The 15830-nt window shown below is 36.0% G+C and overlaps 1 protein-coding gene and 1 pseudogene across 4 annotated transcripts in view; both read right to left on the reverse strand.

Moving 5' to 3' along the window:
• DIAPH2 (diaphanous related formin 2) overlaps nucleotides 1–15830 on the reverse strand; it is a 956101-nt gene that overhangs the window by 40053 nt on the left and 900218 nt on the right. The window lies entirely within an intron of this gene.
• Nucleotides 8690–8820, reverse strand: LOC113931660 (annotated as a pseudogene).

Below are 15830 nucleotides of genomic sequence, written 5' to 3' on the forward strand. Positions count from 1 at the left end.
AAAAAAAGCCAACTCCTTAGTATCCAAGGTCTTTTAAGACAATTCATTTTACCAGCTTCTCACACCTATGCTTTAGTAATGCTGAGCTGCTTGCTCACCCTTGAATATATCATGCTCTCCTATTGCCTCCACACATGCTGTTTACTTTCTTGAAACACGCTTCTCTTCCTTTTTCCTTTCCTGCTCAAGAAACTCCTACTAATCTGTTAAGATTAAGCTTGAACTTTATACTGTGACTGTTCTTGTGCTATCTGTCTCCCCCACTTTACTGTGAGTTCTAGAAAGGCAGGGATTGGCATTTGCATCTGTTTCCTTGGTGCCTGGAAATATATTAGAATGAATACACAAATGAATATGTCCTTTTGTTTATTCACAAAGTGAAAATATTAGAGCATAATATTCATGAATAAGTTTGTGTGTGTGTATTAAAACTATTCTTTAGGGTAAGTTAATTCAGTTATGATTGTCTTTTTTGGTAAAGAGGGCTGGCCATATCTGTCTTTCATAGTTCAGTATATACTGCAAATCTTTTAGTTTTTCTGTGTGCTTTGAAGCCTCCAGTGAGAGAGTTCTATTGAAGATCTGTTAGTTCAGTGGTCACTACAGGGTAGAGTTAAATTCATCTGTCCACTCTTTAGATCTTTAAAATTTTTTTTAGGTCTGTCAACTCTCCTCAGATACCTTGTAAAAGAATCAAAAGCAGTTAGTTTGCTGCTATAGTCATATAGTGACATAGGAGAAATGAAACACTACATTACTACACAGAAGGCCTAGTTGCTACTTTCTAATTCAATAACCAAATGTTTGGTTATTGATACCACTTTATTTTGATACCACTTTATTTTATGAAGGTAAAGGGTTAAATGATCCTCATTTCTACTAGGTTGCATAAGTTGTTTAATAAAACTCCACTCTCCCCCAATCCAGTGAGTTCCCTTATCTTGTATTACTGCCTCCAGGTAGCTAATGCTTGAAGCACATTTTTATTATCTTTAAATAGCAAGAAAACCATTCCCAGTTATGCATATCTCCCTTTTCTTTCTCCCTAGGTAGGGACAGGGCACTAACATACACATATAGATCTTAGTTAACACATCACAAAAAAACATATTGCCAAAAAATATTCAGGGTTTTCTTGTGAAACAGTAGCAAGTCCCTTTGGACCACAGCATTGAAAGTGTTCCACTAAACCTTTAATGTGAATTTGCTCAATGGGACTGTGCATACAGGTGTAGAACAATTATTAGATTTGATATCTGAATGAGCTCAGGTTCCCATTAGAGTCTGACTCCTTCAATGACCCCATTATTTTGTCTCCACTTCTCCCAGAACTGATCAATTTAATTATTCTGACTAACGAAACATTTAGGACATGGATTTCTGATTTGTTTTAAACTATATGGGACATCTAAAAGTGCTTCACTTAAAGAAAATCACAACATAGAAGAAATGACTATGAGAATATGTTAGATGCTTAGAAGTAGGGCAGGGCCAAGATCCATACTGGGTACACAGATACTGTCTTTTCTGGAATGGTCCTCTGTTTAGGTTACTCCTTATGACCAGTTACATCTTAGCAATTTCATTCTTCCCTGGAATACTAAAAACAGAAAGCATTAATTTGGCAATGGGGGTAAGGGCACAGAGGCAGTTGAACTAAAATCATGTGCTTCCTGCTATAATACATTCAGATCCTTAAAACAGCTAACGTCCACAAGGGCAAATAAAACACTTTGCAGAGCAAGCCAATTACAGAGATTCTTTGGCAAGGAGAATATAGAACAAGAAAAGTAAGAAAATGGAACTAACTTTAGAGTTGATGTATAAGGACTATGGCCTTTTATAGGCAGAAAGTAAGATCAAATTATATTTCTTAATAAAAAGCATATCACCTTTGAAATACTGGATTTTGACATTAACTTTAGCTGAAGTGGTATATTAGGAATAGTATGTACCTTGGTAAGAAAAAAATACACTATTTGACACAGACATATACTGATTCTGGTAAGTCACAGTTACTTCATAACTGGCATTCTTACAAGCAACTCCAACATCACCCATTCTTTCAGTTTATATTAATGAGTATTAAAAAGTTATGTGTTTACCTAAAGGAAAAGAAGGCATAAAAGTATTACTGGTCTCTGAAATTTTACAGATGTCAGTTTATTTCTCATCAGTGAATGCATCTGTCCTTAAAAAGAATCAAAGTGACATCAAGATGGTCCCCCTTACCCCTTGCATCCTTTCACTAATGATATGTAATGGCTGCTGAGGCTGCAATAAATATGTTTGTGTCCAATCCTATTCCCATCATTTTACAATTCAATCTGATTTCTTTTAAAAAAAAATGGAAGTCACAGGAAATGAGCACAAGTTCCTGCTTTGAGGCATTCCCTGACATTGGCCTTCACTTTGTACTTCTGCTCAAAGTGCCTAATTTGACAAAGCACACAGAAAGTCAGGAGATAATTCTCTTCACCTCCTTTCCAAAACTGTCTGACAGGAGTCAATAGTGATTCTTTCCAAAAGCTACAATCTAACAATTTTAGATGAAAATTTGGGGAAGCTTTCTAGCTATTCCTTACATTATTTTATTATAGAGGGGTGTAAAAATGCATTTGCCTCAGTGGGCTTATTCTCCTCCTCTGGTTCAACTCAATCCAATTTAACAGTTGGCAGTTTAAATAACAGAAGTTACAGGCTGCCATGCACAGACGCCTTGCATGCCACTTGAAAGCAAAGGATTCAGAGATGGAAGCGAAAAATGGAAAGAAAAAAAGCAGCTTCTCTTCTATAAAAGAATTTCTTTAATAACAGCAGCTGGAAAAAAATTCTCTGAGCTTGTGTCCTTCCCCTACTGTTTTATATAAAGCAGCTATCATACTTTTTTTCCTAGGCTACATCTACTGACAGACTGTCAAAAGCAAACAACTTTTCACCTTATATTGCAATAATCATGCACTGTATTTTTAATGCACTCAAAACAAATTTTCTTATTATAACATCACAGTGACAATCCTCCCAAAATGCTCAATGTAAAATGATATATTTTAAATATGATAATCATAAAGGCAGCCTATCCATAATTACTATTTTTAGGTTAAATAAAATATCAACATTTTTTATTCATGTTTAGATTAACATTTGCAATTCAGCTTTTTGCAATATTTAAATGGAATTGAATGTGTTATGGAAAAACTTTTAAGAAAAGAGCAAACGTTAAAACTTGTTCTTTCTTGAGTAGGTTGTCATCCTTACTGTCCACCTATGACTTTCATCATGTAACATTAGAGAAAAACTCAGATTTGATGCTAACTGGATGAGCCTATGATTTATTACATGTTAGCTAGGTCTGTGTCCACCAACTGTGACAACTCAATTTTGAATTTACTTAATGATTATATATAAAGAATGTCTATTTTTATACAATGTGCTACAATTACAAGGATTAATAGACATAATTCACAAGCTTCTGACACACTCAGATTATAAATTGGTTAGTATAAAGGAAGGGGAGGGATCAAATCTGTCATAGTATCTTGATACATATAAACTAACTACATATACATTTGTGCATATAAATTAACTTTGGGAGCAATGATGATGTCTGTATCTTTAGATGCCAATATTCTATAGGTTAGGCCTGAGGGGAGGCATAGCTCAGAAAAATAAATTATTAATAAATATATAAATAAATGCCTTAAGTGCCCTCCTGTCGAATTATGAGAAATAGCTCTAATCTTGCTATGCACTCCTCCCCTACTAGCCCAGTTTTTGACTCTCTGGCTTTAAAGCACTCTAGAAGGGAAATTAGTTGATATTTTGCACCACATGGTTACCTTCCCTAAGCATCTCCAGCTTTTATAGCATTTTAGATGCACCATTACATTATCCACTCCAGGATTCGGTATAGTTTGCTCCCTCTTTGTCTGTCCTTCAGCAAGAGAGTTTAAACTAGTCACCATTTTATCATGGAACCTGAAGACCAACTAACCCTGTACTTTTGCTTTTCTTGGGCTAAACATTTTCAAACATGTTCATCCCTCATCATAGATTCAAGCAAAAAGAGGCACCTGGGTGGCTCAGTTGGTTAAGTGCCTGCCTTTGGCTCAGGTCATGATCCCAGGGTCCTGGGATCGAGCCCCTCATTGGGCTCTCTGCTCAGCGGGGAGCGTGCTTCTCCCCCTGCCTCTGCTGCTCCCCTGCTTGTGCTCACTCTCTCTGTCAAATAAAGAAATAAAATCTTTAGAAGAAAAGATTTAAGCAAAAAGGAATTTTTGATACCACATCTGTTCTCAATTCATGCAGGTCACTAAAGTGTTTTTTTTTTTTGAGGTATCTATTTTTAAAAAGAACCTCATGAACTTATATAATAATTTGGGGATAACCACAGGAACATGGAATTTTAGAGCTGGAAGGGAATTTATGGATTACATGAAGATTAACCTCTCATTTTATAGATGATGATACTGACTTCCAGAGAAGAGAACTAACTTGTAAATACTCTGCACAAGGAAGATATGGAACTGAGAAGCTTAAAGTAGGGAAAGGGATATAAGATAATGAACCATATAACCATAATTATTCTATCATTCATTTATTGGATAATATATAATCACACTTTTATAAAATATGTAGTCATGAAGAGAGATAATATGACAGATATTCTGGTGATCCTGTATGATAACGATTCTAAAGACAGTAATTAGGGAGTAACAATAAGTTTAAAACTCCCATAATTTTATAACACAACATTCAGTATTTTAGTTCTTTGGTAAGGAAAAGTCCATTGGATCCTATATATAAATCTGATAATGATGATGTTTTATATATATATATATATATATATCCCATAATTTGCATTTTGATGGCCCTAAAACATATTTATATCATGTACTGCCCACAAAGTCTTTAAAGTACACATTTACATAAAGACCTGAAAACAAAAGAACACAGCTGTCTGGGCTAATATCTTAGTGAGATACACTTTGGGATGGGTAGATATATGTACCTAGACACAAACATATATAAATATATCTATATATGTATATATTTGATGTTTGGCCCCACATCTTTATTAAAAAGCATTAGATTTCTGTATAGTTTAGACTGAAAAGTTACAAGCTCATCTTCTTGCAAATTTAAGTTAGAAAAGTCACTGCACTGCCCTCTCTGGTAATTTCAACCTATTCCACATTGTGGATGGAAGGAGCTCAGAGCTGCTGGTATCATGTTAATGTTCAGTGTCATTGCTTTTTATCAATCTTTATCCTAATCTTAATGTTACTTACATACAATATGTGTTTTAGTATTTGAGATACTGTTTGTACGGTTTTGCTGTCAGCTGGGTATTTTAATTTAGGTTGAATGGTAATAAACTATGATTCAAAGCCAACTGTCAGAGGAAAAAGTTAAATGAGAGGTCTGTTTCATAAAGTCTCTATTTCCAATTATTCTCTGGAATCTGAGTGAGCTGTACATTATCAACAGAAGTATTTAGAACTTGACTAGAAAGCAATACCTTTTTGCATGCATTCTTTATGCCACTTATTTTTGGATATGTTTTAAAATGCTATAAATGCTGTTCCTTTCACTGATTTTAACTCAAAATTCTTTTTCTGTAAAACTACCTTTTTTTTAAAAGATTTTATTTATTTATTTGACAGAGAGAGACACAGCGAGAGAGGGAACACAAGCAGGAGGGAGTGCGAGAGGGAGAAGCAGGCTTCCTGCTGAGCAGGGAGCCCGATGTGGGGCTCGATTCCAGGACCCTGGGATCATGACCTGAGCCGAATGCAGACGCTTAACGACTGAGCCACCCAGGCGCCCCTGTACAACTACTTTCTTATCAAGGTTTCTTACTCCTGTGAGCCACAAACATAGTGTGACTAAAAGCAAAAGAAGATGGAAGTCTGTGTATACATGCTTTACATATATGAATCTTATTACATTATAGTCACATTTCCTATTTCTAAAATATTTACCTTTCCTCCCAGACTCTTCCTTTTTTTGTTCAAATAAGACAGTTTTTCAATCCATCTTTCTATGTGCTTCATACAAGTACCCCCTCCTTCCCCCACCTTAAAATATGGGTTATCATCTGGTGCACATTTCCAATCTCAGTAACATTCCAGCAGTCACATAGAAGCTAGTATTGCAATCATCGCAATGCAGCCTTAATAATATATGATGAGTCAGAAAACATTCTCATAGTTAATATACTTTATTGTACTAATTACCCCTTGATGCTTCTATTTAGTCCTTATCACTTGTTATTTATGATTTCCCACACCTTACTTCAAAAGTTTCCTTGTTTGCCTTATGTGTTGTATTATGTAATGGTATGTTAATTTCCTGTTGTAATTAGTCAGCATGTAAACATCATGCACTAATTTAAATAAAACTTCCAATTTTTTATCAGCTCATAAGTTTTATTTAATTGAAATCATTGAGTAGACAATCTTGCTTCATGTTTGGATTCCACTTAAACTGCTTATATAATTTTGAATTGCTTTGTATCAAATCTTCTATATGCCCTTATAATAATTTTTTTAAAAATATTTTATTTATTTATTTATTTGAGAGAGAGAATGAGAGAGAGAGAGCATGAGAGGGGGGAGGGTCAGAGGGAGAAGCAGACTCCCCACTGAGCAGGGAGCCTGATGCGGGACTCGATTCTGGGACTCCAGGATCATGACCTGAGCCGAAGGCAGTTGCTTAACCAACTGAGCCACCCAGGCACCCTGCCCTTATAATAATTTTTATAGCAACAGTATACATTAAATGAGGAAAAGCAGCACGCTTTTTTAAAAAAGATTTCTCTTAAAAATATGCAGCTTTCTAAACAATTATTGTATATGTTAAAAACTATACTATAAGCCATAACACACAGTGTGCCTTTTTGTTGGGAACTAGCCCCTTGAAAAGCACCATGGCAGAAAAGAGCAATGTCCTAGGCTCTGAAGAGAACTGCCTACTGAACTGATGCCTAGTTTTTGTCAAACAAGGATAGGGATAATATTTCAGACCTCACATGGTTACTATCAAGATCAAATAAAATCTTCTCCATAGAGTACCAAGGAACAATGTGTGGTACATAGTAGGCATTCAATTCATTCAGTGTTAGCTGCATATAAATCTGAACCTTAGCTGTGTGTGCCAACCTGGGGGAAGGGAGAACAACTATCAACTGACAGGTAAAGGTCAAGAATGAGCTACTGAGTATTGACAGGAAGGTAGAGAAAATAAGCAATAATAAGCTTACGTTTTGTGTATTTATTTAGTGGGGGAAAGAATTTATATAGAGGAAAGATTTAAAATGCAGATTGTCAGGATTTATGAGGAAAAGATTTCCTCTTTTCTCATTACTATAATAAACAGTGATCAAAAAATGCCTCATCAGACTTATGGAAGATAATGAAGGGGACTACAACTTCAATTATACCCCTGATTTATAGATAATGTTGCAACATCTCAAACACTGAACATCATATTTACCACGATCTATTTGCAAAGACGTGTGTATGTGTATGTGTTTTAGGGGTATGATGGGGAATCATTTTTCATTTCATTCTTTTCAAATTACAATGCACTTAAATAACTGTTCCAGAAAGAAAATGCAAATGCACATTAAACTACATTCCTTCAAATTCTCTTCTAATATGTCTCAACATACACACATTATAGATATAATCAGTGTTTATATACTCTCTTGTGATCTAATTCTTTATTTTAAATAAAAGATTATGTATTTATTTATTTGACACAGAGAGAGAGAGAGACAGAGAGAGAGCACAAGCAGGGGGAGCAGCAGAGGGAGAGAGAGAAACAGGCTCTCTGTTGAGCAGGGAGCCCGACGCAGGGCTCGATCCCAGGACCTCGAGATCATGACCTGAGCTGAAGGCAGATGCTTAACTGACTGAGTCACCCAGGCGCCCCGTGAGCTAATTCTTTCACTTAACATTGTTTTGTGTAGACATTTCCATGAATTGTCATGCGATGGAACCACCATCAAACTATTACCTGTTTCCCTACAGCTCTCCCAACACCTCACTTTCGGCTTAGACGTTCTAATAGATATGTTTCTACCTTACTATTATTTTATTTTTGAGAGAGAGAGAGAATGTGAACTGGGGGGGGGGGGTAGAAAAGGGAGGAGGAGAGGGAGAGAGAATCTTAAGCAGGCTCCACACCCAGCATGGACCCAGGCCCCTGAGATCATGACTTGAGCCAAAATCGAGAGTTGGATGCTTAACCAACTGAGCCACCCAGGTACCCCTCTACCTTACTGTTATTTTAATTTGAGTTTCTTTACTTGATGGTGAAAGTTGTATTTTTCCATGTGATGATTTATTGTATGTGTTTTTTTTTCCCTGTAGACTTCCTCTCCTCACCTCTTTTTTTCCTTATGTGAACTGCCTTCTGGGCCATGTCTGCAAGCCCCTCACACATTATGTATAATATCAACATGGCCAAATTTGTTGATTACTCCACCAAAACTGTATAACTAAATGATACAGCTATATACCTAATCATTGCCAATTCTTCAATGCTTTGAAACCCAATATCCAAATGGTCTCCAATTCCTCTGATAAGTCTCTAAAATTTTTCTCAATCTATTTTTTTCTCTCCCAGATGACTTTGGTCTCCTCACAGTTTTATTTACTTTTTAATTGTTTTTTTAAATTATATTTGTAGAAAGAATTACTATCAGAGACCCTTGTGGTGTTAATGAAAGACTTGCCCCTCGTGTAGCACACTACCTACACTTGTGGGTTCATCAGCCAGTAGCCTCAGCTCTAAGCTCTAAGGATGTGCAGTCACAGTTGGTTTTTAAAATCTAGCCTAATCTCATTCACAGCCCAGCCTTATATCACCATTGTTCCCATGAATTCTACATTACATCTAATTGGACTACTCATTGTTCCTGAATATTTCTTCTTGCTTTTCTTCTACCAGGTCTTTGTTCACATCATTTCACCCCCCTTATTAGGCTCTGGTCCCCTTTCTGACTACTCCAAATGCCTGTCTTACACATCCTTTATATTTCATCTCAAATATGAATGACCTCCTAAAGCTTTTTCTGATATTTCTCAACTGAATATGGCTTCTCCTATCTATGAACCCCAGAGCAGTTTGTAGTTTCTTTACTTTCCCAGGTAAGAATTATTTATTTTATTGCCTTGGACCAGTTTGTAAGCTATTGAGGACAGAGGTTGCAACTCATATTTTTCTGCAAATGCTCTGCACATAGTAGGTGTTCAATATTTTTCTTGAATTAAATATTCTCCAAGGTTTGAAAATTCTTATGACACCAAGAACACTGTCTAAATACGTTTGCCTCATCCCAGCACTTGACACATATATGGAATGAATAAAAATAAGAACCTGAATGCTTTCGAGGTTATATAATTGGATATAACTTTCAAAAATATATATATTCCTATCTTCCTAAATATAAGGCATGCCGCCTCCCCACTTCAGTTATATCTCTGAAAAAAAGGAAAATATCTTATATTCAAGTACTTAATAAATTCTTTAATTGTAAGGGGCCTTATCTAAATTATTTTATTTTTAATATTAAAGTACTCTTTAGAGAACACAGTCTGGGACCTCAATTAATACGAGTTTTAGGTGATTATAGAGGCAAATTTACAGAATCAGGGTGGGAGTTAAAGGCAATGAAATGTAACATAGACCTAAGGATTATTTACAGGGTGTGACTTCATACTATTAACTGTTTGATATCATTGTAAAAAAGACTTTGAAAGGTCACTTAAAATTGCAATACAGTAAATACCTAGAGAAGATAAAAAAATATAGACATTTAGAATGAATGGAATAATCAACTTACCTAGTGTTATGCAAATGGATATTTGTGGCTTGACATCAAAATGACAGTGATGCTAGCATACACTGATTAGTGTTGTATCTTTACTTAACAACTTAGATGAACATGAATGTAGTGTCTTCCAGAAAGCTGTTAGGTGACTCAAAATTGCTTCTCACGCTTATAGAAACATTGATGTCAGAGATATTTGTGAAGAATTTGCACAAAACTGATTTACAAAATGGGATGGTGGGGGAAGAAAGCAGGAGTTCTTCATGAAGATATTATTTCACACCATATGCAATTTGAATACATTTGTATAATTAAAATGATCATAATTAGATATTTTATTGTGTCATCTACATTTCCAAAAGGCTATCTATATTCAAAATGGACAAAAAACTTAAAAAAATCATATTAGGAAAATGGAGGCACACCTTATCCATCACATCTGTTACAAGCTTTTGAATTCAGGATAATACACATGGCTCTAAAGCCCACAATAACAGCAGGAACTGCCATTTACTTAGCGTTTACTAGGTGCCATGCACTTTGTTAAGTGATTTGCATATCTTACATATCAATGATTCTTCAATCAGTCCTATAGGGTAGGTATTATGAGCCATTTTACAAATGAGTATGTGCCTCCAAGAAATTAAAAAGCTTGCTCAAGACCATGCAGTTAATAAGCAGTGGACATCAGTGAAGTTTCAAACCCTATAACCTGAACCATTACACCATAGTGCCTCCATAAGCACTGAGCCTGAATTTCTAAGTCCATCATTTTGACAGGATGGTGTTTTATATAAACAAACGTGAAGTCAAAAGTAGGACAAGAACAAGGAGTTTTGAAATCCAAAATGCATTACCATCTTCAATACTAACCCTTTTAATACATTTTTTATTTTTAATAAATTTTTAAACTAAAAACCTAAAGAATACCATACTCATAATCTATTTAGCTTCCCAATTCTATTTCCTGCAAGTCACCTCTATAGAAAAGAATGGTTTATCCTCTGCTTCTCTAACCTTCTATTTGCTAACAATGTGTTTACAATGCATGAATTGACCTGAATTACTTTACTTTTTAAAACATCCTATTTCTTTACAACTTCTGGGGTAACTTATTCCATAAGTCAGGTATAATACTTCCCATTCCCCATTGTTTACCTCTGTAATCTTTCAAGGATACTCCTTAGTTCCAATAGTCTTGGGTTTGGTAAACAGGTTTGTGTATATCCTATCCAAACCTTTTATGATTTTATGATTTGATGGACTCTGAGCATAGCCTCACTCAGCCATTATCTTTCCCAACAGAAGAGCCCTAATTTTTTAGCTTTTCATAACAGGGAATCCTCACTATTTGCTGGTTCAGTGCAAATGCTTTCTCTTATCTGATACAGCTTTTTAAAAAGAAGGGGCAGGAGAAGATATTTGCAAATGACATATCAGATAAAGGGCTAGTATCCAATATCTATAAAGAACTTATCAAACTCAACACCCAAAGAACAAATGATCTGATCAAGAAATGGGCAGAAGACATGAACAGACATTTTTTCAAAGAAGACATCCAGATGGCCAACAGACACATGAAAAAATGCTCAACATCGCTCGGCATCAGGGAAATCCAAATCAAAACCTCAATGAGATACCACCTCACACCACTCAGAATGGCTACAATTAACAAGTCAGGAAACAACAGATGTTGGCAGGGATGTGGAGAAAGGGGAACTCTCCTACACTGTTGGTGGGAATGCAAGCTGGTGCAGCCACTCTGGAAAACAGTATGGAGGTTCCTCAAACAGTTGAAAATAGAGCTACCATACGATCCAGCAATTGCACTACTGGGTATTTACCCCAAAGATACAAATGTAGGGAACTGAAGGGGTACGTGCACCCCAATGTTTATAGCAGCAATGTCCACAATAGCCAAACTGTGGAAAGAGCCAAGATGTCCATTGACAGATGAATGGATAAAGAAGATGTGGTGTATATATATATACAATGGAATATTATGCAGCCATCAAAAGGAATGAACTCTTGCCATTTGCAATGACGTGGATGGAACTGGAGGGTATTATGCTGAGCGAAATAAGTCCATCAGAGAAAGACATGTATCATATGATCTCACTGATATGAGGAATTCTTAATCTCAGGAAACAACCTGAGGGTTGCTAGAGTGGTGGGGGCTGGGAGGGATGGGGTGGCTGGGTGATAGACATTGGGGAGGGTTATGTGCTGTGGTGAGCGCTGTGAATTGTGTAAGACTGTTGAATCACAGACCTGTACCTGTGAAACAAATAATATATTATATGTTAAAAAAAAAAAAGAAGATAGCAGGAAGGAAAAAATGAAGGGGGGAAATCGGAGGGGGAGACGAACCGTGAGAGACTATGGACTCTGAGAAACAAACTGAGGGTTCTAGAGGGGAGGGGGTGGGGGATGGGTTAGCCTGGTGATGGGTATTAAGGAGGGCACATACTGCATGGAGCACTGGGTGTTATATGCAAACAATGAATCATGGAACACTAAAAAAAAATAATAAAATAAAATTAAAAAAAAAGGGGGCAACCAGAATTACATTAAGTCTGGAGGACCTTAATCCTGTACTAAGAAAGTAGAATGTCTTCTGTTTAGATGCCAGTCTCTTTCCAGATGTTGACCAGCAAAATGTTGACCTTTGTGGGTACAGTACCTTCCTGAAATAATTTTTTTTCAGGTAACAGTTACCAGTCACTGCTAGATCCCTTTTCAAGATTGGAACTGAGAAGCAGCAGCCTGCCAGCCTGTGAATGCAGCCTGGCTTATTTAATGTTTATTTTTTCCCCCCTAAATGCATTACCTTACCCACATGTAACCTCATCTGCCACTTCTCAGCCCACTCATGAGCCTCAAGAGAGCTTCCTGTAGTTTATCCCTGGCAGTTTGGCATTTCACTTTCAGTGAACTCAGAACAGCTGAGAGTCAACTGCAAACTCCTACTTCCGTTTCCTTAATTTTCTGATAGAATAAACTATTTCCTTGAAGTAATTAAAGTGTTAGTGTTTGAAATTGAAGGAGAAATGGTAAATGTAAAATTATCCTTCAATTAAAAATATCCTCCACATAGTGATAGTTTTTTTTTAATTTCATCTTTCTTCACAGTGTTGATGAAAAGTAGATGGTAATATAAGCCTAGATTTAGACATGCTACTGGCCTCATATCTCTGAAGGCATAAAACTAAAGGATTAATCTGCCAAATATCCTAAAATGCATTTACTTTCATTGTCATCAATCCTTCCAATTGGTCCCCCCCAAGTTGCTTTCTAATTCTATATCCCTCTTACATATTTAAAGAGCTTAATGTTTATTGTTACTTCATTTTTAAAACTTTATTTCCTACTCTAAGAAGCCTTATTAATTTTATAATACTCCCTTTACAGATTGTAAGATAACTAAAATAGATTTCTAGTCTTTTCAGATGTGCTTCAATTGTATGAGGGTTTATTATGAATTAAGAAAAAAATTAATTAGCAGAATGAAGACAAGAGTTTGAAATTTTGTCATAACTAATTTAGTACGTGAAGGAAATATAATTCTAAGGTTTGAGTTATTTTTGGACCAATACAAAATTAATTTGCATAATCCAATTATACTTACTTTTGGGTGTGTCTGTGTGAATGTATACCACAAAGTGGTTATGTTGGAGTAGGTAATTATAACCGATGTATTCCCCTTGCCTACAGCCTAGACTAACATGAACTGAATAATTATAGAGTTGTCTTAATAGCTACCTTAGTTTTAAGTTCTGTCCTGAATACAGGCTGCCTTGCCAGTTAAAGTTCCTGAATGACCTGCCTCAAATTTCATGTTGTAAGTAGATGTACCAGTATATAGTGGAAAGAGCACAGAATTTGGACTCAGAGATCCGAGGCTCAAATTTTGCTTAGCATCATTCAAGCCAGGAAACTAGGAATGAGTCATTTAACCTCTCTAATTCTCAGTCTCCTCACCTGCAAAATGAGGAGAGAAGCTTTATCTTACTATGTTCACAGATTGTAAAATTAGTTAATAAATAATAGCATATCAGGTAACCATAAAGTTTTATTATAATTGGTATTATTAACTGCAAGGCTTATCCAAAGATAAACCGTCTTTCAAATGAGCCACTTTGTATCTTTTCTACTATTGATCACTTGAAAAATATTTATGATTTTATGGCTGTATTCATAATAAAAAAACAAAGTATTTTTTCCATGCCATCTTAATAAGCACAGAAGAAACAGTCTTGTTGTTTTTATTTTATCACTTTCTTTTTAGTTCAGATTCTTTAGCACAAGCCACTCTGATGATGTTTAAAACCAAGATATCAAATGACACTGTCATGATCTGGAAATGTCTGCAAAGTCCACTGGGAAGTCTTAGCAAATGTCAGAGTACCTCTAAGGCAAGGCAGATCTTCAGGATGGATAATGATTCAAGAGTTTAGTACTAAAGATACAGCAGGGTGCTGGGAAAAGGCCTGCTTGAGGCTCAAAGGTCAAGCAGTACAAGCTTAATGCCGAGTAAAGTAAAAGGTCACTTAGCATTGTGATTAGTGATGCTGAATGGGTGCAGGGTGATGTAACAGATATAGTCAACTAACACTTCCATTTCAGTGTCAGAATAGATACTTTCATCCATTCCCCTTCCTTTTTGGCAAGTAATTACTTAGAAAAGCCAACAACTGAAAACACATCCTAGGTAGCAGTTAACTGTTCAGTAGTCAGTAGCCTACCATTGTTGAGTGCCTTAAACAAACTGGGGGTTCTAGAGGGGAGGGGGTGGGGGGATGGGTTAGCCTGGTGATGGGTATTAAGGAGGGCACGTTCTGCATGGAGCACTGGGTGTTATACGCAAACAATGAATCATGGAACACTACATCAAAAACTAATGATGTGATGTATGGTGATTAACATAACATAATAAAAAAAAAGTACAATCTTCCAGTTACAAAATAAAAAGAAAAAAAAAGGGCACTGTAGTGGAGATAACTCACAGACTTTAAGAGAAGAGAAATTATCTCTCCATATTTCTTAAGAATGGTCCTACTGATATGTCTATCACTGGCAATTTAATTGTTGATTTTTCTTCAAAAGCAAAACAAACACATACAGAAACCTGAAAAAGAAATTGATCCAAGTAGGTAACACTAAATCAAATAATACACAAAATAATATATGGCAGTTATATAATGATAAGCACTAAAGACACCAAGAAATCCCCATTAACACTATCCCAATGCCACTACCACCAATAACAAAATATTCCCCAAAATAGAAAATTAAATGTTTTTTGCCCCCTCATCTACCTCAAATAATTATAAGGAATGCTGAGATATATGGTAATGTGTGAAAGTTAGCCCTACATATTCATAATATGAAGGATTTGTTGCAATGGTTAGCATAATAAAATCCTTGTTAGTGTAAAGTATAATTAGAGTTGGACCTAAGGGTTCTTCATGTGGCATCTTCAAGGGCTGAAGAAAGTGAAATAAAAAATGACACAGTTGAGAAAGAGAATATACATTTTAATCTCAGCTTAATCTAGTCAGAGCATTAAAGGATTTACCCTCATAGCCAACTGGCTATTCATATGTATACTGTAGTAGACATACAGGTTAGACTGCAAGCTACTTGAGGATCCCTTTCTGTCTTTAACACCTAACATGGGGCCTGCCACAAAGCTTGAGGCCAATGAAACTATGTTGAATTAAATATATAGAAATTTTGCTGTCACTTGGACTTAGAGTCTTATATGTAGAGGGAAAAAATGATTAGATAGCAAGTAGGTGAAAACAGATGCTAGGAATTTAGAGGAGAGACTCTCTTTTTCATGTTTGTATCTCTGGCATCTAGTGCTGGTCCTGGCATGTGGGCAACCCTCAGAAAATGTTGAGATATCAGTGTGTCACAGAGAGAAGGTGAAATTTGATCTGGGTTCTGAGAGGCAGGTAGGATTTGAAGAGGTTTGTTCCCAACA

Source organism: Zalophus californianus, chromosome X (genome assembly GCF_009762305.2).
Source record: "Zalophus californianus isolate mZalCal1 chromosome X, mZalCal1.pri.v2, whole genome shotgun sequence".
Taxonomy (NCBI): domain Eukaryota; kingdom Metazoa; phylum Chordata; class Mammalia; order Carnivora; family Otariidae; genus Zalophus; species Zalophus californianus.